Genomic DNA, 15,954 nt, shown 5'->3' with positions numbered 1-15,954 from the left:
AACCAATGTGTCAACAGTAAATTGTTTGAAAATGATGCATTGTGATGTAAAGTGATATCTAAATACCGTAACCCCTACGACGTTCATGGGCAGCCCCATACCAGCACCACTGCCTAGCTGTGCGACCTTAGGCAGGTCATTTTACTTTTCTAAACCATAGTTTCTTTCTTTTTAAAGACTTTATTTATTTGAGAAAGAGAAATAGCAAAAGAGACTGTGGGGTAGGGGAGCAGGGAGAGGCAGAGAGAGAAGCAGGGAGCCCGATGCAGGGCTGGCCTGATCCCAGGACCCTGAGATCATGACCTGAGCTGACAGCAGATGCTTAACTAAGCCGCCCAGGCGCTCTTGAACTTCGGTTTCTGTGCGCGTGCATGCGTGTGTGTGTGTGTGGGGGGGGGTGCGTGCGTGTGTGTGTGTGTGTGTGTGTGTGGTTTTTGAGTGCTTAGAGCATGCTGGGCACCATGTCTGGCATGTTACATGGCTTACCTTATATCAGTCAGGATTCTCGGTTGCAAATAATTGAAACCACCCATCCCTGGCAAAACAAAGCAAAAAGAAGCTTTACTGGAAGGCTGCTGGATGGCTCACTGAAATGATGAGGAGATGAGGGAGCCAGACAGAAATCAGGGGTAGCTGGACACAGCCGAAGCCGTCCACCCTCCACAGGAGCTGTCTGGTTAGGACAGGCCCCACTTGACACCGCACAGCCACTGCTGCTCACTACTATGCTGCTGGGCTCTGGTCCCACAGCCTCCTGACGCCATCTCATCCTCACCCACCTGCCTAACTCCTGCTGGACTTAAGGCCCAGGTGGGGGTGTCGATGTGGCTCTGCCCAGACCCACAGGGGTCAGGGGGAGAGTTGCTGCCCCCTTCAGCTTCCATACAGCTTGGAATTCCTCCAGGTAGGCAACGTACCTGGGTGCTGAGCAGCCATGCGCAGTCAATATCCACTAAAGTCTTTAGCAACCTTGAGTTGGGGAATATTGTATTTTACGCATGAAGAGATCGTGTCTCTGAAGGGTTTACTTGCTGGTCACCTGGCAGGTAAGTGGGGACACCTACACACACCTCACAGGAATGGAAGGAACAAATGCATGTAGGTAGCCAGCAAATATCAATTCCCTTTCCCCCGATAACAGCTTTTGTTGGGAATGTGTGCTCAGCCATGGGGAAGGCTTTCAAAGACTTGTTCACATTCCCTGGGACTCTGGGCCTGGCCCCTAACTTCCTGGCAATACCTACACCTGTCATTTATACCAAGAGACTGACTCCTGCGCAGACAGATGGCTTCACCATCATCATCGTGATGCCTTTGGCTCCAGCCTCACAAAACCTGTGTGCCAGGTGTGACTTCAGGTTACCAAATAAGCACACAGAGGCTCAGAGAGGTTAGGGCTCTTTCAAGCTCAAAAGCAAGTCGGAGCCCAAGTCCTGGCCGGGCCTCCTGTTTCCCAGGTGTGCCCGGCCCATGGCCTCTCTTTCGAAGGAGCGGGCTGAGAGCAGGGCGTCCGGGATTCAGCACGCGCGTGGACGCCGAGGCAGACAGAAGCCTCTGAGTCTTCGCGTCTTTTCTCCTTTTGCCGGGAAAGCCAAGGCCTGGGAGCCAAAGCCTGCTCGAGCTCACGCGGCCCGGCGGGGGCCTCCACGCAGAGCCACGCTGCACCCCGTGCCCTGCCTCGGCCAGAGAGGGCTGCCCACACCACCATGGAGCTCATTTGAAACTTGGAGTAGTTACGGGGGACAGAAGGGGGTAAATAGCTCCCTCAGCCGTTGGGCCGAGAGCCTGGCTTAGGTGTGGGCCCAGAAGGAAGGACACGGCAGCAGGATGGCTGAGAGGTAGGAGGCTTTGAGCCTCCAGAAAATTCTGTTCTCTCATAATCAGAAAATGTCTCCAAACTTTATTTTTTTTATTTTTTATTTTTATTTATGATAGTCACAGAGAGAGAGAGAGAGAGAGGCAGAGACACAGGCAGAGGGAGAAGCAGGCTCCATGCACCGGGAGCCCGACGTGGGATTCGATCCCGGGTCTCCAGGATCGCGCCCTGGGCCAAAGGCAGGCGCCAAACCGCTGCGCCACCCAGGGATCCCCTGTCTCCAAACTTTAGAAGCCAATTAACTCATCCTGGTTGGAACGGACTGATACAGACTTAAATTTGTGGCTTATTAGAATAGTTGGGAGGAGGGAATCTGAAGGCAATTAGATCAAACTCATGTGGCCCAAAGAACTGGACAGTCTGTGATCATTAGTGCCTTCATCTGAGGCCCACATGCAGACACTGGGGAGTTTCCATGTGCCTTGGCCCTTGCAGCAGCCTTCTCACCATGCAGATGCCCCCTCCTACCCCTCCTGACTCCTCTCAGAGTCAGCTCAGATAGCACTCCTCTAGGAAAATTTTTTTTATTGTTACATTAGGTTGGGACCTACTCTGGTCTCCCACAGCCCCTATGGCTTTCCTATATATGTCACATCAGCCACCACACTGGGTTGTCATTATCTATGCACCTGTCTCCTTCATTACAGACTGTTAACTCCAGGGTATGGAAAAGTCTGCTGTAGACAGGCCCTAGCAAATGTTAGCTAATTGAGTGGATGGATGGAGAAAAGGAGGAGAGGACACCCAGGAGCCCAGCCCTTATCCCAATTCCTCCTCTTTTCCCATTCTAAACTCCGGGCTGAGGAACATTAGTCTCTGTCCCATCCTAATTCCTGGATTTGGCCTTTGGATCCAGTTTCTTTGATAATGAAGCCTCAACTCTCTCCCAACTAACTCTGACCTGGCTGCCCCTGCTCCTGACCAACTACAAGGATCCTGAGTTGCCTTCAATCTAACATCTCCAGAAAGTGAACTTCAGTCCTTAGAGCACCATCAGCAGACAGCTTTCTGGCCAGCAGCTTAGCCAGGCTACAGTAATCACAGACTGGCATGCCCTCTGGGTGGGCCCTGACTGAGGCACTGAGGACACAGAAGTGAATAAGTCTACAGGGACCTTCAATGCACATCTTCAATGTGCGAGGTATTTGAGACATATCTCAAAGGAAAGTGGACAAATGCAGAAAGAAAAATGCATCTCAGCGTGAAGTTGACAAAAGCCCATGAGCCAGCCAGGTGCCCATAAATGAGAAGCTCTAGCAGCCAATGGGTCTTTCCTGAGCCGTTGGAGGGCACTAAGCTAGGGCGGATGGGAGTTAGAGTCTGAATCAGAGGCCTAACATGGAGGTAAAACTAAGCAAGGAGAATGCTAGGACATGTGGAAGGAGGTGTTTTAGGGACCCAGTTACATCAATATTCCAGAACATACTAACATTCTAACACACTAACGTCCAGCACACAGCATTCTGTTGCCTTGCCATTTCATTATGGGTGACATTCCAGCCCTGCAACATTCCTCTCTGCCATTCATTCCAACAGTCTGCCCCACCAACATTCCTCCTTGCTACCACACCAACATTTTAAAATACCAGCACTACGATTTGAACCCCCAACCTTCCAATTTCCTTCTACTAAAAGCATTTATTTGTTTCTTGGTTCACTTCTACAAATGGCTCTTAATATTTGGGAGAACACAAACTCTCTTAATAAAGTATTAAAATTTGTGGCTCCTTCTTCCCCAGGAAAAAAATATTTATATATACACATAAATTTTACATATCATTTCAGATTTTCAGTGACCCTCAGCAGGGTTCATGAACTCTAAGGTAAGAACTGTTTAATTCAACCTGCCTGAATCCAGAAAAACATTTAAAATAAAACAAGATCTCAGTTTAAGATGGGATAAGATTGAAAAAAACATGGCAGGGACAAAGTGGAGCCTGGAATGATGCAAAAAGTGTAGAACATAGTGACCTACAACAGCTAAATTTATATCCCACATATTTAGCTCTAAGACTTCCAGCAGCCAAGGCAAAAAGGGAAACCTGTTCACTTACACAGTTCACAGTGTTCATGAGATAAAAACAAACCACTTACTCTTCAGGGGACATATAACTATTTTTGGTATGAAGACCAGACAAGATTTTCTCCTGAGATCCTCATAAAGAATGATGTAATGGAACCATGGCCTCCACAGGCTCCCTCACAATAAACCCAGAGATGTGTTCTGTAGTACAGTGACCGACTCATGCCAGTTGGCCTGACACTTTCTTGTTTTGTTTTGTTTTGTTTTGTTTTTCTAGGATTTATTTATTTTAGAAAGAAAGAGAGAGAGAGAGCGGGGGGGCGGGGAGGGTAGAGGGAGAGAGAGAGAATCTCAAGCAGACCCCACACAGAGCATAGAGCCCAATTCAAGTCTTGATCCCAGGACCCTGAGATCATGACCTGAGCCCAAATCAAGAGTTGGGTACTCAACAGACTGAGCCACCCAGGTGCCTCAACATTTTCTCAGTTTTAACACTGGAAGTCTTGCATCCCATGAGTCCCTTTGATCCCAGACAAACTGAGATTGTTGATTACCATATTTGTGCATTACCTTGGCAAGAGTCTAAGGTGTCATGTATAATGAAAATTATCTTTGGAAATCCTTTCAATCATTCAACAAGTAAAGCCCACTTGGGCTCTGGAGTCTATCAACCAATTTTTGCTCTAGTAATAGAACAGACTGCTATTTCTTTGGTGGCATATCAGGAAAGACTGGCTTGCCTCAAACACTAGAGTCACACGTGATGTGGCAAAATGTGCACACACTGAGGCTCTTATGAGGCATGTAGGAACTCATACAATGCAAGGAACAGCAGATTTACCTCTCCGATAACACACCATTCTGGGGAATAAACTGAGTGAGTGAAATATTATTTAATATATTATTGGTCTTTCTCTTCCCATCTGTTGCTTTTTATTCACAGCAAGTAAAACTGAATTTCTGTAAGTTAAAAACAAATACTACCTATCTCATAGGGTTGTTGTGGGAGTTAAAAGAGTTAATATTTATGAAGCACTTGAGAGAATATTTGGCACAGAGTGTTTGCTCTCATTGTTGTCAAACATAGATATGCTGACTCCACTCTATGTCCTACAGGCAATCTGTGGCGGGGATGAAGTTTAGGATCAGCCCTCTGTAGTTCCAACTTCATGAGGGAATACTTTCTAAACTTCTAGAGTTGCCGAGGGACTGCCTGCCTTTTTTTTTTTCTTTTAAGATTTTATTTATTTATTTATGAGAGACACACACAGAGAGAGGCAGAGATACAGGCAGAGGGAGAAGCAGGCTCCAGCCCGATGCAGGACTCGATCCCAGGACTCCAGGATCACACCCTGAGCCAAAGGCAGACGGCCAACCACTGAGCCACCCAGGTGTCCCGACTGCCTGCCTTCAGACATTTTTCCCCAAGCACTGGGTCTGAGTCAGAGGTCTTAGGTGTGAGTGGCCATGAACACACCCTGGTGAGGGTTTTGCTACTCTCAGTCCACTCCTTGACTTGGAAGATCCCCAAACACCAGCTGAAGAATAACAGCTCACCAAGCTCCCACAGTGTCCAGACCACACACCCCTCCACAGTTTGTGCTGGTCTTGGTGAGTAGCCTGGGCTAGCTGAGGTCTGTTCAGAGGCTTGGCATGAGTACCGAACTGTCTGCCACGCAGACCAATGAACCACTGAATGTGAAAACACTCTGTATGCTGTGAAGTGCTGTACAGGTGTGAGAGACCAGGATTAGTACACAGTGGTGCTGAGTTCAGAGCCCAGAGAGATGATGAGATTGGAGTTTCGGTAGTGCCCACAGAATGAAAGGATGGAGCAAACAGGCAATGATTTCAGAAGGCATGGAGTGAGACACACTTGATAATTATGCCAAGGCCAACAATTGGTAAGAAATCCCAAGCAGCTGGGTTCCTGAACCCTTCTCCAGGCTGAGTGCACATTTCTCTGAAAATCTCAGAGAGGAAATAAATAATAATTACTTGATTACTTTACCAAAAACTCACCAGATGCCTACCCTGGTCTATGCACTGGGCATAATGGTCATGATGTCTGACCTAACTACTAAGGTGGGATCTCCTTGAAACCTCCTTGACTATTGGCCACATCCCTGCTCAACCACTTACTCTGCAATCAGCAAGTCACTTACCTCTTCTTCTTTTTTTTTTCTTTAATATTTAATTTATTTATCTGAGAGGAAGAGAGTGCACACACAGAGCCAGGGGAGAGGCAGAGGGAGAGGAAGAAGCAGACTCCACTGGGCAGGGAGCCAGATGTGGGGACCTAGGATCATGACCTGAGTCAAAGGCAGATGCTTAACCAACTGAGCCACCCAGGAGCCCCTCATTTACGTCTTCTAAGGCTCAGTTTATATATTTATTAAATGAAAATCATGCTGAATAATACCCACATTACAGGATTTTTTTAAAGATTTTATTTATTTATTCATAGAGACACAGCTAGAGAGAGAGAAGCAAAGACACAGGCAGAGGGAGAAGCAGGCTCCATGCAAGGAGCCCAACGTGGGACTTGATCCCAGGTCTCCAGGATCAGCCCTGGGCTGCAGGCGGTGCTAAACCGCTGCGCCACCGGGGCTGCCCCACATTATAGAATTATACTGACGATTAAATAAAACAATAAGGAACAACGAGGAATCTGTTTCTTCTGGGACATTAAACCAAGTGCAGGGCTCTATGAAAAAGTACAGGTGGTGTGTGCATGAAACCAGCCGTGAGCACCACCTTGTCTCTCTGACTCTTCACCGCCCGCCCCACCTTCAGTCCATCCAACCATGTACTGGTAAGAGACTGAGCCTGGAAAGCTCCTGGCATACCTGAGAAACACAGGAAGCATCTAGCACCAAGAATTAAAGCTCACACAGGCTCTGGTCTACCTTGAATGCCTTGAACCTCCCTGGCTGTAAGATTCAGTCTGCCCACTTCCCCACTGGCCCCCTTTGTCGGAGGCAGTCCTATGGATTTAGTGGATGGTAGAATAAATACCAGATTAGGATCTGGGGACTTATCACTGCCTTGCTGGGCAACTGGAGGTATTTCATGTCCTCTCTGATCTGTTTTCCTGTCTACTAAAATGAAATGGTTCAGTATCAAATTAAGTGTTCTTTCACTGAGCACTGACCAGACATGTTCACATCGTAATAATCATATCATTAAATTGAGCATTTATGGGATGCCTGGGTAGCACACCTCCTTTCATTCTGGTCATCCTTTTCCTCTGTTTTGTTCCTTCAAGGTCCTTCTCTGTGGTATCTAAAGGCAGAAGCAGAAGAGAAGGGGCACCTCGGTGGCTCAGTGGTTAAGCGTCTGCCTTTGGCTCAGGTCCTGATCTTGGGGTCCTTGGGATTGAGTCCCACATCAGGCTCCCCACAGGGAGCCTGCTTCTCCCTCTGCCTATGTCTCTGCTTCTCTCTGTCTCTTATGAATAAATTACATCTTTAAAAAATCAAATAGATTCACCAGACACCATTACATTACCAGACACATTATATACCATTGTACATTCCTTGGTTTGATCCTCGTGACAATTTAATGAAATATTTTTCAGAACTCTAGAATTTAAATTTGACAGGGGTATTGATTTTTGTCTTTTTTTCTTTATGACATATCCCCAACTGCTAGAATAACAAACACCTGGCACATATTCAGGTGTTCAAAAGCCACTTGTGGAACAAATGAATAAGGGAACAGTCCAGAGGCACTGATGTGATTTGTTCAAGGTTTCATAGTTAGAAAATGCCACAGTCAGGATTCTGATCCACATCTACCTGGCTCAAAGTCTATGCTTATTCTTTTCCACCTGTCATATGGGTGTGATTCTCATTTTATAGATGAGGAAACCATTGTTCAAGCAAATGGAGATCCTCTCCATCATCTCTACTGCCTCTCCGACCTTGTGGTTCTAAGTGCCTGGGCCCCACCCTGCTGGAGTAATATCACTTTGAAAGCTAATGCAATTTGTCATCTCTTCCCAAGACTCTCGGGCCTCAAGAATACTCTTCTCTCTTCACAAAAGCAGGGTCACTGGCATAGGTTTGAATCCTGCTCTGCTACATACTGTTGTGACCTTGGGCATTTCTCAGTATCTCTGAGCCTCTAATTTCCTCATCTGAAAAATGGGTTCCATACTTCGTAGACATCCCTGGATGTCCCCTCCTCCAGGAGGTGCCCTGCACACAGTGGGCCCTTAGTGAATATAGCTGTAATTACTCTAGCCCAGTGCTGCTTCACGGTCCAAGCGTGCTGCCACCGTCTGGTGTCTGCTGGGGCCTCCTAAAACCTGACTGAAGGCCATTGGCCCAGGGAGGGTAGGGTCAGCTGCTATTCTTGGAGCTGATGGAATTCAGCTGGGTTTCAAGTTCCCTCAGAAAGCCCTGGCCCAGGCAGCTTGGCTGGTTATATGAGCAGTGAAATCTGACCTCAGCATGTTCTCCTGGGCTCTCCACATGGCCCCGACTGGAGAGAACCTTGGGGCACAGAGCATTCTGCAGGGAGACCACGTCTTCCTAGAGACTTCAGCCTTTTAACTCTTGTTCATTGGCATCTAATTGGTGCCCAGATGAGCCCTGGGTGGTGTTCGGAGATCTAGAGATTGCAAAGAGTTTTCAACCTTTGGATAACAGGCAGCCTCAGGAAGTGGGGAAAAGGGTCAGGAGACAGGCAGGACTCCAGTTTAATCCCAGCTGTGCTACTTTCTGGGTCTGTGTCTCTTTACAAATCACTTTGTCTATGTGAGCCTCAGTTTCTTTGAGAGCTCCTCAGAGGGCTGCTGAGAGGATTAGAGCATCTGGTACATAGTAGATGTGAGCTCCTAAATGACAAAGAACCTGTCACATTCAGCTCATTCTCAATGCTGATTGAATGGGTAATGAATTGGGACACCTGGGTGGCTCAGCAGTTGAGTGTCTGCCTTCGGCCTGGGGCATATCCTGGAGTCCCAGGATCGAGTCCCGCATCAGGTTCCCTGCATGGAGCCTGCTTCTCCCTCTGCCTCTCTCTCTCTGTGTGTCTCTCATGAGTAAATAAATAAAATCTAAAAAGAATGAATGGGTGATGAATTATGGAGGGCACTGAATGGAAATGCCTTATAGGGCTCCCATCTTTCACCACACTCACCCCTGACCCCAATCTTCATGAGGAATCCGTTTCTTCCCCAACCACCGTGACAGGTGGGCATCTCCTCTTGGTTTGCATAACCTTCTGATAGGAAGCTCACCTCCTCCTGACGCTTCCATCCACCAGGACTAGTTTTGCTCTCTGGAACTGTATAGAACAAGTCTGGCTCCACTTCCAAAAAATAGTCTTCCAGTGATTTATTACACAATTATAATATGCTGGGCATTGAACTAAGCATGTCCTTTACTTTATCTCATTTAACTCTTCAGCCTCCACATTAGTCCTGAAAAGTAAACATTATTCCTACTTCAATGATAAGGAAAAAGAGGATCAGAGAGGTAGCATAACACATTTATATATGGCAGAGAAATTATTTAAATCCATATTCTTCTCCAAATTGCTACCTTTTCAGTGTTCAATGGATCCACTGAATTTGTGGATAGAAATAGAATAGAATAGAATTTGTGCCCCAGAGCCCCTTCCCCTTCCTTTAGTAAAGATTTTTTATGTATCTTATCTATACTAGATTTTGAGTTAGGGACTGGGAATAGTGATGAGTCAGACATAATCCCTGTACCCCTGAAGCACTTATAGTCTGTCCCAAACCCAGTGAAAAAAAAAAACGAGAAGTACAAGCATTGTCAGAGCACCACAGACCGTGGGGATCAAGGAGGGTTTCCTGGAGGTAGTGATGTTTGGGCTGAGTTTTGAAGGACTATTAGGAATGGCCTAGGCTTGTATCAAGGGGGGAAAGATAGCAGATGTTTTGGTGGAACTGCTGCATAAAAAGCTGAAAGGGCACTTGGGTGCCCAGTTGGTTAAGCGTCTGCATTCAGCTCAAGTCACAGTCCCAGGTCATGGAAGATGGAGCCCCACATCCAGCTCCCTGCTCCATGGAAAGCCTGCTTCCCCTCCTCCCTTTGCTGCTCCCCCTGCTTGTGCTTTCTCTCTGTCAAATAAGTAAATGAAACCTTAAACAAAACAAAACAAAGCCCTGAAGCTGTGGAGCCCAGACTCCAGAGGGTTGTAGTGCCAAACCAAGGAGCTAGGACTATAAACTACGTGAGTGGATCATCTGCTTTATTATGTGCAAGAATCTCCTGGGCTTTACTTATTTAAAATCCAGATTTTTGGGGCGGCTGGGTGGCTGAGTCAGTTGACTGACTCTTGATTTTCCCTTCAGGTCTTGATCTCGGGATTGAGCCCCATTTTGGGCTTCGTGCTCAGCGGGGTGTCTGCTTGGGATTCTGTCTCCCTCTCTCTGCCCCTCTTGCTTGTGCTCTAAAATAAGAAGTCTTTAAAAAAAAATAAAGAAAATAAAGAAAACAAAAGGACACCCTCCTGAACACAGCCCTCCAAAAAATACTAAGCTATCATGTGTCAATTCCAGCTTAGACAGGAACTTTTCTTGATAAGCAGCTTCAAAAACAGTACACCCCCGTGGCTTACACCGGTTCCTAGATACAAAGATGAGCCTGGACCTGATTTGTGGTCAGAGAATGCTTGGGTGCCCACTGTGCTGTTCATCTCAGCAAGCAGCTGAGATGGTCTAGCATGTGCCCAGCCTCATTCTGGGCACTGAGGATAGAGATGAGACCAATCAAATCCCTATTCTCCAGGAACTCATAGTCTTGTGAAAAGCGGAGACCATCAACACACGGCTGATAATACAGTGATCAGCACTGTGACGGATGAAATTCAGGGAAGAGAAAGCCTTTAACCAGTCTAAGTGATGAAGGGAATGTTTCCAGACTGTTAAAGATGAAGAGTATTCTACTTAGAGGGTAGAATGAGGCAGGGACCCTTGCTCTCCATCCTCAGTGTCGGGCAGTCAGGGGTGGGGATCAGGACTTGGTGATAAAATAAATAAAAATAAAAAATAAAAGGTAAAAAGGGCATTCCAGAGAGAGCAGCCAGGATCATAAACGCATGGCAATAAGAAACAGCCTGGGTGCTTTATTGTCACTTTTTTCTTTCATTTTTCTTTTTTTCTTTTTTTGTTTGGCAGGAGTACAGAGACTACAAGCAGCTCCCAAGCTAGGAAGAAGATGGAGCTAAATATGGAGGCCAGGACTGTATCATGGGGGTGGGGAGACTTATATGTTAGGCAAAGAATTTTGGCCTTTCCCCTTTAGACAGTGGGGAGGCCTGATTTATAAACTGTAATACAATCACCATTCCTTAAGCCTGGGGAGGGGCACCAGCTGGGAATAGTTTCCACTCCGGATCCCAGCAGGTGCAAGTCTTCTCACTGACTCTCCACTGGGGCAATAGAGGAGGAGGAGGAGGCAGGAGGCAGGCCCCACCCCCACCTCTTCTCCAGGCCCGTCTCCAGCAGCTGTTTTATGCCCTGAATACCTCTGGAGAGCCTCACCATCAGCTCCCTGGATATTAAAAAAATGGCAGCAAAGGCAGGCTGTCTTAAAAGCTAGACTCCCTCACAAGTTAACACTGCCACATGGAAAGAAAACAATTATCTAATTATAAAATATGGTCCCATAAAAAGCTTTAAAATTTTTCATTCTTTAATAAGAGCGCCTATTTAGGGTCACCTGGGTAGCTCAGCTGTTTGAGCATCTGCCTTCAGCTCAGGTCATAATGACAGAGTCCTGGGATCCAGCTCTGCATGGGTATGCTCAGCGGGGAGCCTGCTTCTCCCTCTTCCTGCCATTCCCCCTGCTTGTGCACACTAAATCTTTAAAAGAAGAAAGAGAGAGAGAGCTCCTATTTAATTCTCCTAACAACCCTAGAAGGCATTGCTATCCCCATGTGATAGGTGACAAAACCAAGACTCAGAGGTCAGGTAACTTGTGCAAGATCACAAAGTCAATAAAAGGCAAAAATCCAGATCAGAATCCAGATTAAGACCTTTAGACCTAACGGGGCACCTGGGTGGCTCAGATAGTTAACTCTCTGCCTTCAGCTCAGGTCGTGATCTCCAGGTCCTGGTCTACTTTGCCTCTCCCTCTGCTTGTGCTCTCTCTCAAATGAACAAATTAAAAAATCTTAAAAACAAAACAAAACACCTTTAGACCGAAGAACTTGCAAAAGACTAGTACCCCCATCCTGCCAATCCTAATAAAGAATTTATTTATTTGTCTCATGAGAGACACACAGAGAGGCAGAGACATAAGAAGTGGAGAAGCAGGCTCCATGAAGGGAACATGATGTGGGACTCGATCCTGGGACTCTGGGATCACGCCCTGAGCCTAAGGCAGATGCCCAACTGCTGAGCCACCCAGGCGTCCCCTAATAAATAATTTAAAATGAGAAATCTAAAGTGTAAAATCAATGTCAAGAAGTGAAAAAAAGTTTTCACTTTTCCCTACAGTGATTTGTACATAATACATGTACAAATAAAATACAAAATATAAAAATAATTGCATTAATTTATATTTTCTCATTCTTTGTTAGGTGCCCTAATCACTCATGCTTAATATGCCTTTGACGAATCCAGAGTTGCCCATATCTGTAGCATCTGAAATCTAGGCATTGTCCCTCTCCCATGTTACCTCTCAATTTTTTTTTTTTTTTTTTTAAGAGAAGGAGAGAGAAAGCTGGGGAGGGGCAGAAGGAGATAATTTTTTTTCCCTAAGATTTATTTATTTTAAAAAGAGAGAGGGGAAAAGATTTTAATTTATTTATTTTAAAAAGAGGGGAAAAGATTTTATTTTTTTAATTTTTATTTATTTATAATAGTCACACAGAGAGAGAGGCAGAGACACAGGCAGAGGCAGCGGTTTAGTGCCACCTGCAGCCCGGGGTGTGATCCTGGAGACCCTGGATCGAGTCCCACATCGGGCTCCCTGAGTGAAGCCTGCTTCTCCCTCTGCCTGTGTCTCTGCCTCTCTCTCTCTCTGTGTCTCTCATGAATAAATAAATCTTTAAAAAAAAAAAATTAAGAAACCAAACAGTTCAAAATTTGAACCAAACAGTTCAAAAAAAGTTTTTGTCCCCATCCCCATTCACAGGCTCCAAATCCATATGAATGGCACTCTCTGCCCACCCAAGTGCCCAGGCTATGAGTTTGGGTTCTTTTTTTAACCCCAAGCTTGATTCCACCATCTTCCCACCCCCACATTGCTCTCCAGTCTACCTTCTCCACTAGGGTGATCTAATTTCCTGCCCCTAACCCTTCAGTGACCCACAAGATAAAATCCCAATCACCAGACCCTCCGGTCTTCCTCTCCTTCTCTGAGACTCTTGCTTCCCCTTCTCATAACGGTGAGCACTGCACTGTGAAATTTTAGTGAGAACACTAGTCACTAATGAAACCACTAGTCAATTATGAAACAACTTCTTCATTAGACTATCCAGCCCAAGCCTGGCACCGAAGAAAAACATCAGAAGTAGTTGCTAATGATGATTCAAATGCCTGCTAGCCAGAGGACACAGTAATGAGTCGCTTGCTGTGACTAGAATCTGAAAACCCACTTTCAAACCTTGTCTCAAAGGCTGCACAAGTGAAAAACTCAACCATGCTGGCTCTTACCCATTCCTTCCCAGAGCAACCTTTCTGGACAGTAAATTATTAGTCTTTACATTTTAATAACTTCTGTGAAATGTTACATTTTGAAACTGTTAATGCTAAACCATTGTTTCCAGTCCCATCTCAATATATGATCCAAAGAAGGCAGGCACCTTGGGTCCCAGGCAGGAACTGCTCCATAAAAAAATAATCCAGCACATCTGCCACCAAAAATCAAATTAACTCTTCAAAATTACAAACCTAATGATTTAATTGAAAAGATGTGATTCTTTAAAAAGTATTAAGCACCACATTCGTAGTGCATTCTAGCCAAAGAATGCTAGCAGGTTGTACAGGACTGCAAGAATTGTTTTCTCTGCCATGTCCCAATCCATGTTGTAGTTCATAAAAACATACTCCTTTTATAAACAAAAACTTCAAACCTTGCATCTTAAAAAAAATTCAATGTTTACATTTTTAAAAATTGTGGTAAAATAGACATAAAATTTACCATCTTAATCATTTTTAAATGCACAGTTCAGTAGTGTTAAGAACTTTCACATTTTCGGGAGCCTGAGTGGCTCAGCGGTTGAGCATCTGTTTGCCTTTGGCTCAGGGCATGATCCTGGAGTCCTGGGATCGAGTCCCACATCGGGCTCCCTGCATGGAGCCTGCTCCTCCCTCTGCCTGTGTCTCTGCCTCTCTGTCTCTCTCTGTGTGACTATCATGAATAAATAAATAAAAAATCTTTAAAAAAAAATTAAATAGGGATCCCTGGGTGGCGCAGCGGGTTAGCGCCTGCCTTTGGCCCAGGGCGTGATCCTGGAGACCCGGGATCGAATCCCACATCGGGCTCTCGGTGCATGGAGCCTGCTTCTCCCTCTGCCTGTGTCTCTGCCTCTCTCTCTCTCTCTCTCTCTGTGACTATCATAAATAAATTAAAAAAAAAAATAAAATAAAATAAAAATAAAAAAAATTAAATAAAGGTTTTATTTATTCATGAGAGACAGAGAGAGAGTAGAGACACAGGCAGAGGGAGAAGCAGGCTCCATGCAGGGAGCCCGATGTGGGATTCGATCCCGGGTCTCCAGGATCGCGCCCCGGGCCAAAGGCAGGCGCCAAACCGCTGCGCCACCCAGGGATCCCAAATAAAATCTTTAGAAAAAAAAAAAAACTTTCGCATTTTTGTGCAAGTAATTTCCAGAACTTTTTCATCTTGCAAAATTCAAACTCTATACCCATTAAATAAATCTGCATTTCCCCTCCCCCTAGCCTGTGGCAACCACCATTCTATCTACTCTGAGTTTATTTATTTATTTATTTATTTTTATTTTTTTTTTACTCTGAGTTTAGACACCTTGTGTAAATGTAATCACACACTATGTCTTTTTGTGATGGGTATTTCCCTTAGTGTGTCTTTTAGGTTCATCCAAGTTATAGCATGTGTCAGATTTTCCTTCCTTTTAAGGCCAAGTGATATTTCATTGTATGTATAAACATACTGTTTATCCACTCACCCACTGATAGACCTTTGGATTGCTTCTGCCTTTTGGCAATTGTGAATGCTGCTATGAACATAGGTGTACCCATAAATGGAATTGTTGGGTCCTATGGCCATTCTATGTTTAATTTTTTGAGGAACCACTATATTGTTTCCCATAGTGGCTATATGTTTTTACACTCCCACCAACAATGTATAAGGTTCTAATTTCTCCCCATCTTTGCCAATGCTTGTCTTTTAAATATATATATATACACATGTAACAGCCATCCTGACAGGTGTGGGGTAATTATCTCATTGTGCTTTTGATTTGCATTTCCCTAATTAGTAGTGATGCTGAGCATCATGTTTATTGGCTTACAGAGATTATTTTAAACATTACACAAAAGCTACTTCACATTTAAAACATAAACTTTTTATTTTTTTTATTTTTATTTTTTTAAGATTTTTGTTTATTTATTTATAGAGACACAGAGAGAGAATGAAAGGCAGAGACACAGGCAGAGGGAGAAGCAGGCTCCATGCAGAGAGCCTGATGCGGGACTCCATCCAGGGTCTCCAGGATCACGCCCCAGGCTGCAGGCGGCACCAAACCGCTGCGCCACCGGGTCTGCCCATAAACTCACTTTTTAAAACTTCTTGTCCGCTCCTGGGAAAGTCCCTCTCTTCTACCAACTTGAGAAGCTGGCAGGCTGTGCTTACAAACCTTCATCCACACAGCAAGCCCTTCCTCCTAGGACAGCTGCACAACTGGAAGCCGGGGAAATACTAGGTGGTGAGATCAGACTTGTTATTGCAGGAAAATGACAAGATCGCCCCCTAGTGACATGTTAGGACGTTAATTTAAAAAGCAAATGTTTAAAAGAAAAAGCAGAACCATGAAGAACATAATCTCCACCCTATCCAGAATCTGGAGAGAAACTAATAACACAGAAGAC

The sequence above is a fragment of the Canis lupus genome, chromosome 13 (genome assembly GCF_048164855.1).
Source record: "Canis lupus baileyi chromosome 13, mCanLup2.hap1, whole genome shotgun sequence".
Taxonomy (NCBI): domain Eukaryota; kingdom Metazoa; phylum Chordata; class Mammalia; order Carnivora; family Canidae; genus Canis; species Canis lupus.
This window is presented reverse-complemented; position numbering follows the sequence as displayed.